Source organism: Benincasa hispida, chromosome 3 (assembly GCF_027475165.1).
Source record: "Benincasa hispida cultivar pf3 chromosome 3, pf3_genome.v1.1, whole genome shotgun sequence".
NCBI lineage: Eukaryota > Viridiplantae > Streptophyta > Magnoliopsida > Cucurbitales > Cucurbitaceae > Benincasa > Benincasa hispida.
The window spans coordinates 45,523,736-45,537,940 of NC_143480.1; the positions used below are offsets into that span (position 1 = coordinate 45,523,736).

The 14,205-nt window shown below is 34.3% G+C and overlaps 1 long non-coding RNA gene across 5 annotated transcripts; it reads right to left on the minus strand.

Annotated features, from left to right (window-relative positions):
• Positions 1–8,026: 8,026 nt before the first annotated feature.
• On the minus strand, positions 8,027–13,321 carry LOC120074690 (uncharacterized). 5 transcript variants are annotated; one of them, XR_016528140.1, is made up of 4 exons: positions 12,870–13,321; positions 12,707–12,771; positions 12,529–12,629; positions 8,027–8,227 (listed from the first exon to the last, which is right to left on the minus strand). It is a non-coding gene; the product is annotated as an uncharacterized LOC120074690 (long non-coding RNA). The 5 variants fall into 5 exon arrangements; XR_016528143.1 differs by having other exon boundaries at positions 8,116–8,241; positions 12,870–13,288; XR_016528141.1 differs by having other exon boundaries at positions 8,208–8,344; positions 12,870–13,288.
• Between the last annotated feature and the right edge of the window lie 884 nt (positions 13,322–14,205).

A 14,205-nucleotide genomic window follows, 5' to 3' on the forward strand; every position in this document is an offset into this window, starting at 1 on the left:
AATCATTCCTCTTTAATATCCTTTAGTGAGCTAACAAAGGGACTTGGTGGACCTGTAGATCAGAAGCTCCAATGATATGAGATTAATTGGCCAAACTCACTAATCAAATGAATCAATATTCGTAATCTATGGGTACACTCCACTAATTGCACTTTTCTCACTGCATATAAATTTCTATTCTACGAATATAGAACAATAACAACAAGTGAGTCATTCATGAGTGTCCATAACACCATTTGGGTCAAATTATTGTTTTACCCTTGGGTTACCTCTGTATCCTTAAGTACCAGTAACCCTCTAATGAACAGCCTGTTGATGGCCCAACCAATAAACAAAAATCTTTTCGAGCCAATGAGAGGGTAGGGTCTTTTGTTAAAGTCTGGAAGGGAACACTTATCTACTTACCCTGAAGTCAGGAAGGAGTCAATAACATATTGTATTATTATGTTCCCAGCTCCTCACTTGGTCTTGTCCCCAAAATGGTAAGCTTATTGAGTCGGAAAACTGGCCACTCTCACCCATAAAAATCAAAGAACAATCCTTCGTGAACAAGAGTTCATAATACAATCAGGATTAAGACTAAGTTGCCTAGGTCATCCAATTGAAATAGGAACTAAACTAGTTAATGGCGTTACATCTAGTGGTTGCTATTTCTTAATTCGTTCTTATGCAAACTCATTACATTGGATACCCTCACACGTGTATCACCTACACGAACACGTTTAGATCATTCTATTTGTATCAAATACAAAGTGAGTCATATACATAGTGTCACAAGAATAAGGTATCCATCCTTATCCCTACACTATATGTCAAGGGTATATAAATGCCATAGTTTATTATATTTTCTCTTTTCTCAACATTATATATTTGTATATATTAGTAACCGACTAGAATTTAGTCTAAGTAGGAGATTGTTGGGAATGTCCTAAACCTCGCCAGTTTGTAATCATGGAAACATGTTCTACTTATGAATAAAAGTATTATTGAAGCAGTTATTCAATACAAGTGTTATTGAAATTGCATTATGTACTAAAAATCCAATAAATGAATCAATGGCTATAGTATGAATACTGTAACTTTATGTAGAGTCATAAAAAAGGATCAAGTTATTGTATATAGCCAAAATGGACTATAAGTATATGGATGAGATTGGGTACCTCGTCTTGGGGACACTATGGATATAGCCTACTTAGTATACTGATACAAACGACGTGATCTTGAAATCATTCATGCAGAGACATGCAAGTAGGGCATCCCATGCAAAAGAGTTTTGCATAAGACCAGACCACGAAATAGTAACTTTTTCTTTATAACAACCATTTACTGTTAAAACTGACTATTTCAATTTGATGACCTAGGGTAACCTGATCTTAATCCGGAGTTAACTATGAACTCCTATTTATTCGATATTATCTTTTGAGCTACATAGATGAGAGTAATTAAACAAGCCTCCCATTTTGGAGATAAAATCGGATAGATAGTTAGGGACATAGTCCTGCAAGATGGAATTCACTCTTACCCATTTTAGGGTTATCAGATAGGTTGTTCCCTTAATTATTGATTTCTGGTCTTGAACAATGGGCTCCAGCCCTTTCATGGTCGAGAGGAACATGGTTTATAAGTTGGACTATAAACCAATTGTTCAATAGAGGATTAATGGGAGCTTAAGGAACAAGAATGTATTTACAAAAGTAAAACGGTAATTTTGACCTAACTATAAATATGAACAACCTATAAAGAAAAGACTTACTGATTATGGTTAAATCAAGTGGATAGAAATATATCTACAGTGAGGAGAGTGGTAGGTCCATAAGGTTTATTGACTCGGGTTAAAGAGTTTAACCAATTAATCTCAAATCGTTGGAGCTCATGATCTGTAGGTCAAAAAGGTCCTCTACTAGCTCGTAAAACATTAAACTTTGAATTAGAAAATTGAGCGACTTTGAAGTGTTCAAATTCGAAATTAGGGTTTGGAATTTGCAATATTCAATTTCAATTTTAGGGTTTGGATAATTATATTCGATATAATTAACGTTTAAATTAATTGAAATTAAACGTGTAGAGTTTTTAAATGTTAAAATATTTATTTAAATATTAATTACATGAGTATGGATTCATGTTTAGTTTAGGTGTTTTATTAATTTAATATTTGATATTAAATTATTATTTAATTAAATAATTAAATTGGTTTAATTAATTATTTAAATTAAATAAATTTAAATTTAGAAAATTAAATTTTAATTTAATTTAATCAAGTTGTAAAATTGAATTAAATTAAAAAAAAAATTGAAATTGAGTTGTGTGAAAAAATATAACTGAGTTTTTTAGTGGATTTTTCCACATTTTGACACCTTCCCACTCACTTAGTGCTAATTATGGTGTCAATTAGCTAAATGTATGAGTCCTTGCATACTAGAACTTGTTGAGTACTTCATTATTTAGAATTTTGAATGCTATACAATCCAATTTTCTGAGATTTTGAAGCAAAAAATAAATTTGTTTTCAAACTCTCTCAAACTCTCTCAATCTCTCTAAAATATAAATTTCCACCACTTGTTCCAAGGCTGAGAATAGTAGAGAAACTCCTCTTGGTGGTCTACTAGAGATTTGAAGATCAATTTCGTGGAGTTCAGCAAGGATGAAGAGAGATTCTATAAAGGTATACATAAGTGAAACCCTTTTACTTGAAAAACTGTTTTTTAAGCATGCTTTGTACTCAAATTAAATGTAGTTAAAGTACTTAATGATTAGGTTAACTTCAATATTTTGTATCTTTACTCTATCAGTTGGCATCAAATCATGATTTAAGCACTCAATTAATGTTAATTTGTGTTTGGTAGGAGAATTTCTAGGAATGCATGTTTGGTGAATGATATGGTATTTAAATCAACTTTGGCATTAGATTTCTCTTTAATTCAGTTGTTAAAATTGTAATTGACTCTTGGTTGATGGGTCTTAATGTATCATTAAGGGAATGTAATTTTATTGGTGTCAATAGAGTTTAAAATAGGTTGTAATTGAAGATTCAAGAAAACAAGGTTAGCTACAGAAACTGGAAGAACAGCTACTGCCTTCGCACCATCGTGACGCTGTTCTTAAAGCATCATGACGCTGTTTGTTTCAACTAAAATAGGTATCGTAAATTCTATCTTACCCAAAACAAATGAAATTTATAATACTCTAACTAACTAGCATGTACCAATAGTGGAGTAAGAGGTCGATCCCAAGAGGACCTCTGTTAATTGGCCTAAAATAGACTAATTGAATTCAAAAATGCAAAAGATTAAACGTGGGAGGGGGGTTGATTGTTTTCAAGAACTAGAAATTAACTAAGTGAAAAAGCAAGAATTGATCAAGGAGATTTAGTAAAGACAGAAGTAAGAGAGATTATGAGACAAGATTCAATTAAAAATAAAATCTTGGGGATTTTATGTTAACTAGGCAATTCTGTCATTGACTAACAAAGAATCATGTAATTAGATTATTCAATAGTTCATTAAGAATAAATTTCTAATGCCCTAATTAGTTAATTTGGCAATTAACCCTAATCTTGGTCTTAATTGCTTCTTAAAGACATTTCACAATTAATCCCTAAATTGCATTAAGATCATGGGTTTTCTTAACTATTCCAATCTTGAAATCAAAAGACTGAAAATTCAAGATTGATTGCATGAATCTTATGAATTAATAAGTTCTTTAAAGAAAAGAGGAAAAGAAGTCCACATCCATCAGGACTACTAAATCTTACAACCCTAATTAATATTTTGTTATAAAACTATGTAATTTTTGCATACAAAAATTGATTAATCTTGAGTTGTCAATTCATTCTTAATCAATTTTATTCTAAATCTTAGTAAGAACATCCAAAAGAAAGTAATTACATGAAAGAAATTTCAAGGAAAAGTCTCAAGAAATTGCCAACCTACATAATTCCCCAAGAAAAAGAATTACCTACTTATAGATGATGAAATTCTTCAATAAATCCATTGATAGTTGCATATTTGGTATAAGGATTGAATATAAATTGATTGAATCTCTTAAAAATTTGCAAGAATAGCTCTGTAAATTCGAAGTCTCTCTCTAAAAGTTTTAGTTTTTCTTCCTCCTTCGCTGAAAATGAAACAACAAAATTTATATCAGTAGGCATAGCATCACGATACTAAGAACAACGTTGCAACGCTAAATTGTAGAAAAGCCAAGAAGCATTGGGCTAATGTTGCAATGTTGTGCTTATGCTTGGTTACGCAATGCACGTGTACAGGATGAATCGTGTCAAATGGCAAAACGTTGCAACGCTATGGGGAGCGTTGCAACGTTACCTTATTTTGCAGCAAATAAATGCATTTTATCTTCAAGCGTTGCTCGACACTTCTCCTAGGGTCGTGATGTTGAAACCTGATGGCATTATTCGATGGCATTTGTCGATGACATTTTGGTAGTTTTTTTATTCTCTTCAACTTTATTGATTTTCTTGGTCATTTTTTATTCTTTCTCGAAATGACTCCTAAACGCCCCCAGGATCGTTTTACCTACAAAATTAGTATTAAAAGCAAATAATCAACACGCTTTTGGGAGAATTAACATAGAAATATAAATCCTTTAAAAAATTAACAAAATACCCCCAACTTAGTTCTTGGTCGTCCCGAACAAGTCTAAACTAGAAATATGCGTATATTCAAGAAAAAACGAATTGTTTATTGTTTATTCTAAGTTTCATTCTTTTACTCAAAATTGACCTATTCAAGTTGGCACATTTTCATCTTCACATCCAAGTGGTTTATACATTCAGGTGTTTTACACAATGAATCGATTCTCATTTCTTTTCTCAACGAGGAAGTAAGGATATAAGAAAGCATTTAGAATTTCAAAGTTTTGCTAACAAAAGGTTGAAGCTTATTTTGAAAAGAAAAGGTCTTTTTCTTGCAAAATCATAAAAGAAAAGACTACCTAGTTTTAGTTTACTTAAAGGACTAAACTAATAGAAAGGAGACATTTAACTTTCAATTCCTCTTCGCCATACATTGGCCCGATTATCGGTATATGATATACCTAACTTGCATAGGAGACTACTTAAACTAATAGGAATCTCACGGTTCAAACTAATGGAGGAGACCGTAGGATATGTTGACACATTACCTTCACTCACTTACTATGAACTACTTCCCCCATTCACTTTGTTCTTGACGTATACAAACACTTTCCGAATGGAGCAGTCAAGGTATAATCGACGTAAAACATTGTATAGACCTCATGGTGTGAACTTTCTAGCGATGTGAGAGTTGAAATTAATATATCAAATATTTGATTTTACAATGAACAACTTTTCCTTATTCACCTTGATCTTGACCCATACAAACACTTTTCGAATGGAGCAATCGAGGTATATTCAACACAAAGCGTTGCATGGACCTCACGATGAGAAGTTACCGTGAATAACTTCCCATATTCACCTACATCTTGATTCATGCAAACACTTTCCGAATGGAGCAGTCGAGATATAATCAACACGAAGCGAAGCATGAATCTCGATGTGAACTCTTAGGGACGCAGAGAGCTAAAAACAATATATTGTATATGTTATTAATCTCTCACTGAAGCATTCTAATAACATATCATATACGTTATCAAATTCCCATTGAAGTGTTCTAATAATATGTCATATATGCTATTAAACTCCTACTGAAGTGTTCTAACATTTGGCGTATACTTTTACTCAAGTTTGTTCTAGCTAATTAAACAACCTAAGTCTAGGTGTTTATCCAAGTATAACGTTTATATTTGGATTTGGCCTACGATGTTTAGGTGATAAACTAGTTTTAAAACCTCACATCGCTCATGTATTGCTAATAAAACTAGTTAACAATGTTAAATTATTCGGCTATAATCCCCAGGTAGGAGGTATTTTGTAGACCGTCAACTTAAATACCCCCAGCCTTAGACAGAATAATGTACCGGTTAAGTTTGTTACCCAAGTTTTATAAGATAACGACCTATTTTAACTATTAAAACAAGTGGTTAACCTACGTGAGCATGCAACTTATCTTTGTTGTGAATTTTAATGTCTAACCCAATTTTATAACAACTTATAAAACTTTAGACATGTTTTTGCAACAATAACATTCATCAGATATCTCATGATTTAATATAACACATTAAAACATCTGAAACCCTAAACATGCATACTATATATTATAACAACTTATAACATACTTTCAACGCATGTAACATGCTTCCTATGGTGGGATTTTAAATCTACACAGCATACTATATGCACATACAAAATTTATTTAATTATAACATACATCACATGCATAAATAATTAAACACTAACTGATATGATTGTTAGATTTGACATTCTCAAGCAAACAAAGGTCTAATTATTACAATAATAACCAAAAACTGGTTCAAAAACACTTTTGGACCGCTCGAGCTATCTTGAACTGGACTCGAACCTCTCGAACCGAACCTCCAATGCTCACAATTGGGCTGAACTGGGAAAAATACCATCGAGTACCATCAAGCATCGTGTATGCCCTCGAGCATCCAGTATGTCATCAAGCATCGAGTATGCCATCGAGCACGAGCATCAAGTATGCCATCGTGCATCAAGTATGACAATGAGCATTGAGTATGCCATCGAGTATGAGCATCAAGTATGCCATCTAACATCGAGTATGACAACGTGCATCGAGTATTTACCAAAATACCATCGAGTAAATGCCATCGAGTACCATCGAGTATGGCAAATGCATCGAGTAAATGTCATCGTGTACTATCTTGCATCGAGTATTTACCAAAATACCATCGAGTACCATCGAGTATGGCATCGTGTATCGAGTATTTTACTAGGGCAGTGGTTGAAAAAACAATTTCTGCTGCTCGGCCTTCTTCACTTCTTTCTTCAATTACAACCTAATTGTAATTCTAATGACTCCAATTGAGTTACAAACATTTAATCACATATTAAGGTCCATCAATCAAGAGCCAATTATAAGAATTACAATAGAATTAAAGAGAATTCAATGCTGAAACTCAAAAAAACCATATTAGTTCACCATTTTCATACAACTAATGAAAAAACACCTACCATGCCAAAATTAACTCGAATTAAATACTTAAGTGATACTCTGATACCAATTGTTGGAATACAGAAACAGGCAGATGAAGAAAATAGGATCATTAAGCATTCTAATTCTTTAATTTTCACATCAAAATAAGCATGTTCATAGGATATTAAGAGGGTTTCGACACATACCTTTGAAGATCCTCTTCAAACACGAATTTGAGTTGTAATCTTTTCAAATTGAAGTCGTGGACCACCAAAAGATCTTCTATACTATTCTCAACCTTGAATTAGAGTGGTGGACCTCACAATTGGGTTGAATTTGTGAAACTTTTGGTATGGGTTTGAAGAGAGGAAAAAAACAATTTCTACAAAAACTAGTTTTCAGCAGTCACTCTCTTCAATCTCAAAATTGAAGAATTTTATCATTTCTTCTCATGCAGGCACTCAAGAGACCAACCGATGTCACTTCAAAATGCATGGAATTAACGGGCAAGGTGTGTTAATTTAGGAGAAACACCTCCTTACTTCACCAAAAAGGTGGAAAAATCCACTACCAAGTTCAAAATTCCAATTTCCATTTTGAATCTATAGTTTTAATTAATTAAAATCAAAACTAATATTTCAATTTCTGATATTGAAATAAAAATGAAAATTAATTTTGATTTTTAATTAATTAAATAGTAATTTAATATCAAATATTAAATTAATCACACACCTAATTTTAAACATGAATCCTATTCATATAATTAATATTTAAATCAATGTTTAAATATTATAAACTCTCCAATTTCATTTAATTTCGATAAATTAAACGTTAATTAATTATATTGAATATAGTTATGTAGGAGTATAACAACATGCAGAGGAAGCAAGATGAATCAATAAACATTCTAATTCATTGATTTTGGCTGTAAATAAAGCATACTCATACAATAATAAGAGGGTTTCAAGTAATACCTTTGTAGAACCTCTTGAATCACGAATTCAACTGCAAATCTTCTCGAAATCTTATTGTGAACCACCTCAAGATCTTCCCTACTATTCTTTTGGAGCTTTAGATTGAGTTTTCGGACTCAAAATACGCTTGAATGAAAGGAATTTGGGGAAGAACGCACTGTTGCACCCACTTGAAGAACACCTTCTTCAACTCAAAATTTTCTGTAAAAATTCAACTGATGCATGCTCATTTCCACTTGCATCTTCTCTATTTATTGCAGGACAATCATGCATAGAAGAAGACTGCATGAGGTGCAGCTCATGCTTGAAAAATTGAAGCTGGAGTGAAGTGGATGTTAAGTGAGCAACTTGGTTGTGAGTGGAGAAATCCAACATTTTTAAAATTTTTGTTTTCTAATTTTGTTTCAATTCCAATTTTGATTTTCCCAAATCAATTTGATTTCAAAAATTAAAAAAAAAACTTTATTAATTTTACAAAATTAATTTTATAAATTAATTTTCTAATAAAACTAATAATAAATAATTAATTAAACAATTTAATTAATTCTAATTATTTTAATATCAATTATTAAATTAATTTACACAAATTCCACCTTCATGAATTTAGTACTTAAATCATATTTAAATATTAATTAAATTCTCCAATTCCATTTAATTCCAAAATTAAATGTGTAATTATATCTCATATTATACTAATTTCCTTAATTCTAATTTGAACGTTTCAAATTAATATATCACGCTACTCTAGAGCTAATCCATTTATGAGCCAGTAGGGGGACCTCACGGACCTACAGATCATGGGCTCCAACGATCTGAGATTAATTGGTTAAACTTTTTACCGAAGTAGCCCCATTCGTTAACTAATGGGTCACTCCACTAAAGCACATAATTGCACTCCTCTCACTGTAGATATATTATGTCTACTCGATATAACCATTATTAGCAAGTTAACCCTTTACAGGTTGTTCGTAATAACGGCTGGGTCAAATATCTATTTTACCCCCGAGATTAACTCTTGTTCCTTAAGTCCCACTAATCCTCTAATGAACAATTGATTTGTGGTCCAATCAACAAACCGAGTCCCTCTCGGACCAATGAGAGGGTGGGGATCCTTGTTCAAGACCGGGAGTCAGCACTTAAAGGAACAACCTCTCTACTATCTCTGAAAGCGGGTAAGAATATATTCCATCTTGCACCCTATGTCCCCACCTATGCAAATCTAAGGATAATCCTAAATAACAAGAGTTCATAGTTAGCTCAGGATTAAGGTCAAGTTACCTAGGTCATCGCTTTGAAATAGTCAGTCTTAAATAATAAACAACGTTATAAAGTAAGAGTGACTGATTTCGTGGTCTGATCTTGTACAAACCCATTGCACAAGACACCCCCACTCCTCGTGTCATAACATGTACGAATTAGGATCACATCTTGTAGCACATTACAACTCTTTGTAACAACTACAGAGTGGGTCGCATCCGATAGTATTACCAGAATAAGGCACCCAACCTCATTCATGACTATTTACTCGAAGCTGATCCACTTTTATGTCTCCACATAAAGTTCAAGTAATCATGTAATAGTCATGGATCTTTTTTGTTTATTGGATTTATTTCTAAAACGACATAAGCAATATATATATTCAATAACAACTTATTGAATTTTCATAATAAGTTTTATTATTTACAAACAACAAATTTTAGGACATAAAATCCAACAAATTATAAAAACACTAATTTGAATTTGATCTATTCAAATTCAAACCATAAATTCAATTTGAACGTTTCAAACTGAAATTCAATTTGAACACTTCAAATTGATATCATCTAAATTCACTCAATTTACTAATTCAAGGTGTTCATGTTTTACAAGCTAGTAGAGGGACCTTATGGACTTACATATCATGAACTCCAACGATTTGAGATATATTGGCTAAAACTCTTTAGACCGAATTAATCAATATTCGTTAACTATCGAATCACACCAATATAGCTTGATAGTTGCACTCTTCTAACCGCAGATATATTTGTGTCCATTTGATTTAACCATAATCAGTAAGTCGACCCTTCACAGGTTGTTCGTAATAACGATTGGGTCAAATGTTGTTTTATATCCGAAATTAGGTCTTGTTCCTTAAGTTCCACTGATTCTCTAATGAACAATTTGTTTTTGATCTAATCACTAAACTGGATCATTCTCGGGCCAATGAGAGGGTGAGGTCCCTTGTTTAAGACCTGGATTCAACACTTAAGAGAATAACTTTCCTCCTGTCCTTAAATTGGGTAGGCATGAATTCCATCTTGCACCCTATGTTCCCAGCTATCTACCCGATCTTACCCTTGAAATGGGAGGCTTATTGAGTTAGCAATGTTAAGCCAACCCTCACCTGTGCTAATCTAAGGATAATCCCAAATAAATAGGAGTTCATAGTTAGCTCAGGATTAAGATCGAGTTATCTAGGTCATCTAAGTAAAATAGTCAGTCTTAAATAGTAGACAATGTTATAAAGTAAGAGTGACTTATTTCTTGGTCCGATCTTACGCAAACTCATTGCATAGAACGCCCCCACTCCTCATGCCAATAGATGAACGACTCAGGATCACTTCGTTTGTAGCGCCTTACAACAAATTGTAACAATTACAAAGTGGGCCGCATCCAATTGTGTTACTAGAATAAGACACTCAACCTTATTCGTATACTATAGATCATTTTGACTATTTACTCGAACCTGATCCACTTTTATGTCTACACATAATGTTCAAGTATTCATATAATATTTGTGGATTTTAATTTATTGGATTTAGTCTTTACGAGTGAAATTTACAAATACAATAACAACTTTATTGAAGAAATGTTGAATACCATCTTTATTGATAATAGAAAATGTTTAAATCTACAAATTGTGAGTTTTAAGACATACAAACCAACAAACTCCCACTTAGACTAAAACGCCACTGGATAAATATATACAGTATTGAGTTCAATGAGAGAAAACAAAAAGAATAGATACAATAAATTAGGGCATCAAATACCCATGATTTCTCCCGCATGCCCCAATTCTAAGTATCTCGTAGTCTTAGTCCGACTAGGTGACCCTCGAACACTTTAGCCGAGAGGGCCTTTCTAAATGGATCAACTAAATTGTCTTGTGAGGTTATCTGCATGACAATCACGTCTGCTCTGTGTACAATCTCCCTGATGAGATGGTACTTTTGTTCGATGTGTTTTCCACGTTGGTGGGTTCTACATTCCTTTGAGTTTGCAATTGTTGCACTGTTATCACAATATAAAGTGAGCAACAGGTGCATATTTGAAACCACTTCCAAGTCAGTCAGGAACTTTCTGAGTCGTACTGCTTCTTTTGTTGCTTTACTTGCAGCAACATACTCAACTTCCATTGTCCTCTAGATGCCTATCTCTGGTGGTACACGTAAACTCCTCTAGTCCTCATGGGACTCATACATTAATAACTTATTTTGATTCTACTGTAGTTAAGTATACCCATTACCTCTACTAGACACCACCTCTAGTGGATCATGAAGAAAACACAACTCTGGTGAATCCCAAAGGAAAGCACCACCTCTAATGAATCTCGAAGGAAACACAACCTCTGGTGAATCCCAAAGGAAAGCACCACCTCTAGTGAATCCCAAAGGAAACACAACCTTTGGTGGATCGTGAAGGAAACCACCACCTCTAGTGAATCTTGATGGACACCCAACCTCTGGTGGATCCCAAAGGAAACCACCACCTCTAGTGAATCTCGAAGGACACACAACCTCTGGTGAATCTCAAAGGAAAGCACCACCTCTAGTGAATCTCGAAGGACACACAACCTCTAGTAGGCATCTAACTAATCAGTGAGGACATTATCACGATCTCTACATCACAAGTATCAGAACATGGTTCTATAACATACATATACATCTCATCATCATAGTTCTATAACATACATATAAGTTTTGTCATCATAGTCCTATAACATACATATACATCTCATCATCCTCAGATTTAACAGAATCTCCAAGAATAATAATATACTCAAATCGTGCTAGCATTCATATATCTCTATGCGCATCTAGTCCTTTCAAACCTCCATCAATGAAGGCATGCATAAACATCATGCTAACTAATAATCCTTAATAAATCATAAGTATCAATACTTGGTTCCAATCCTTTGAAACCTCAATCAATGAAGGCATACATAGCATCATGCTAACCAATAATCCTCAATAAATTATAGTTATCCCAATAATCCTCAATAAATCATAGTTATCCCAATAATCCTCAATAAATCATAGTTATCATTGTCTGGCACTAGGACATTTCTAGTAGTAAGATTACTTAGCTCGAAATCAAATCCAAAATCAACCCAAGAAAAAAGTCTCCAACGAAAGTAAGCTCCGAATTAAATCCCCTAGCACAAAACTACACACCATAATTCAATATTTGAAGCCAAAACCAACACATATCACATTTAATCCAACGATCACCAATTAACTTACCTAAACAAAACTTGATCCATAAGCACTCCCAACATTTTAACTTTGAAATCTCCTCTTAAACAGATTCTAATCCCAACGGACGATGACTTGGAACCTTCAAACTACCAGAAACCAAGCAACCATTTAATTTAATAATTAGTGGGTTCCTAGAAACCAACAAAAGGACCGTAACACTTACCAATTCCTTGCTTGCTCTTCACTTGAACCAAACGGACAGCAGCGCCCTTCCTTCCAAATCTCATCCTTCATTTAACCGTGAAAAATATGGACAAAACAAAGCAAAACTTAGTGGACAACTCTAAAATCCCTCAAGAAACTCAACCAAACCAACTGGATCTTACCCCAAAACGGCATTCGAACTGTGTCGGTGGGCCAAACAGTAGTGAAATGAACAACCCAAAAGCGTGGGCGAGGTGGGACAGCAGTGCGGGTGGACGACCTGTGGTGAAAATAGGCAAAACCCAACGAACGGTGGGAGGCAAGCGCGGTGCAGGGCTGGGTCGGCGACGACGGAGCTTCGACTGGTGTCAACGGTTGACCAAAAAATACATCTGGCGGCTTGTAGGTCGAAGCGGTGCGAGGTAGGTAGAATGACGTTTGCGCGGCGGCTGGCTTCGCATGACCGGCTGGAGTGGCCAAGTGGGTCGACGGCGAACGAGCGAGCGACGGCGGCGAAGAGTGGCTAGGTCCAATCAACGGAAAGGAAGAAAACAATTTCAGCGGGGGGAGGGGGAAGGGGGGGCTTGGGCAGCACGAGGGTGAAGGGAAGAAAAAGAAAAAGAAAAAGAAAAAGAAAAAGAAAAATGAAAGGAAAGGAAAATATAAAAATAAAATAAAATAATATATATTTATTTTATTTTATTCTTTTCCTATTCAACTTTATTCTATTAAATTCTTTTTCTTCCCAAAACAAAATTAATTCCTGCCATTAATTCCCAAATTGAATTATACGACATGAAAAGTCCAATTTCCACAATAATTAAACTTAAGTAATTACACTTAAATGCCCAAATTTCCAAAAATGCCCTCAAATAATAAAAATTACTGAAATTATACTACCACAAACTTTTAGGTTGTTACATTCCCTTTAGCTATCAAAGGACACAAAGGCCTATCAACAAGAAATCAGGGCAAGCATGGCTAATCTAAGGACTCAAGTCACACAGTTAGATAGTTCGGTTCCTATCTATCGTTGGTGTTAAAGGGAGAAATGGGTTAGGCCAACCTATGGTGTACTGGTTGTTATGCCAATAGTAGCGTTGGGCTACTGCAGTGAGTCGAATAGAAAAAAAAAAGGTTCAGGGAAGTTACCTGCACTACTGGACCATGCCAACGTTAGTGCCATCACATTGAGGAGTGGTAAGGATCTTCCATCAGACAACCTATCTCCACCTGGTAAGCCCAACGACAAAACTGAAAACAATAATAGAGGTAGGAGGAGTTGATCGAGATGTTAAAAAAGGTTCAGATAAACATTCCACTCTTGAATGCAATCCAGTAGATCCCTAGGTATGCTAAATTCTTGAAGGAGTTATGCACCAAAAAGAGGATTGGTAAGGATAGAGAAAAGGTAGTGGTAAATAAGAATGTATCGGCTCTCCTGAAACAAAATATTCCCGAAAAATGCCGAGACCCAGGTATGTTCACTTTGCTCTGCATAATTGGTAATAGAGTCAT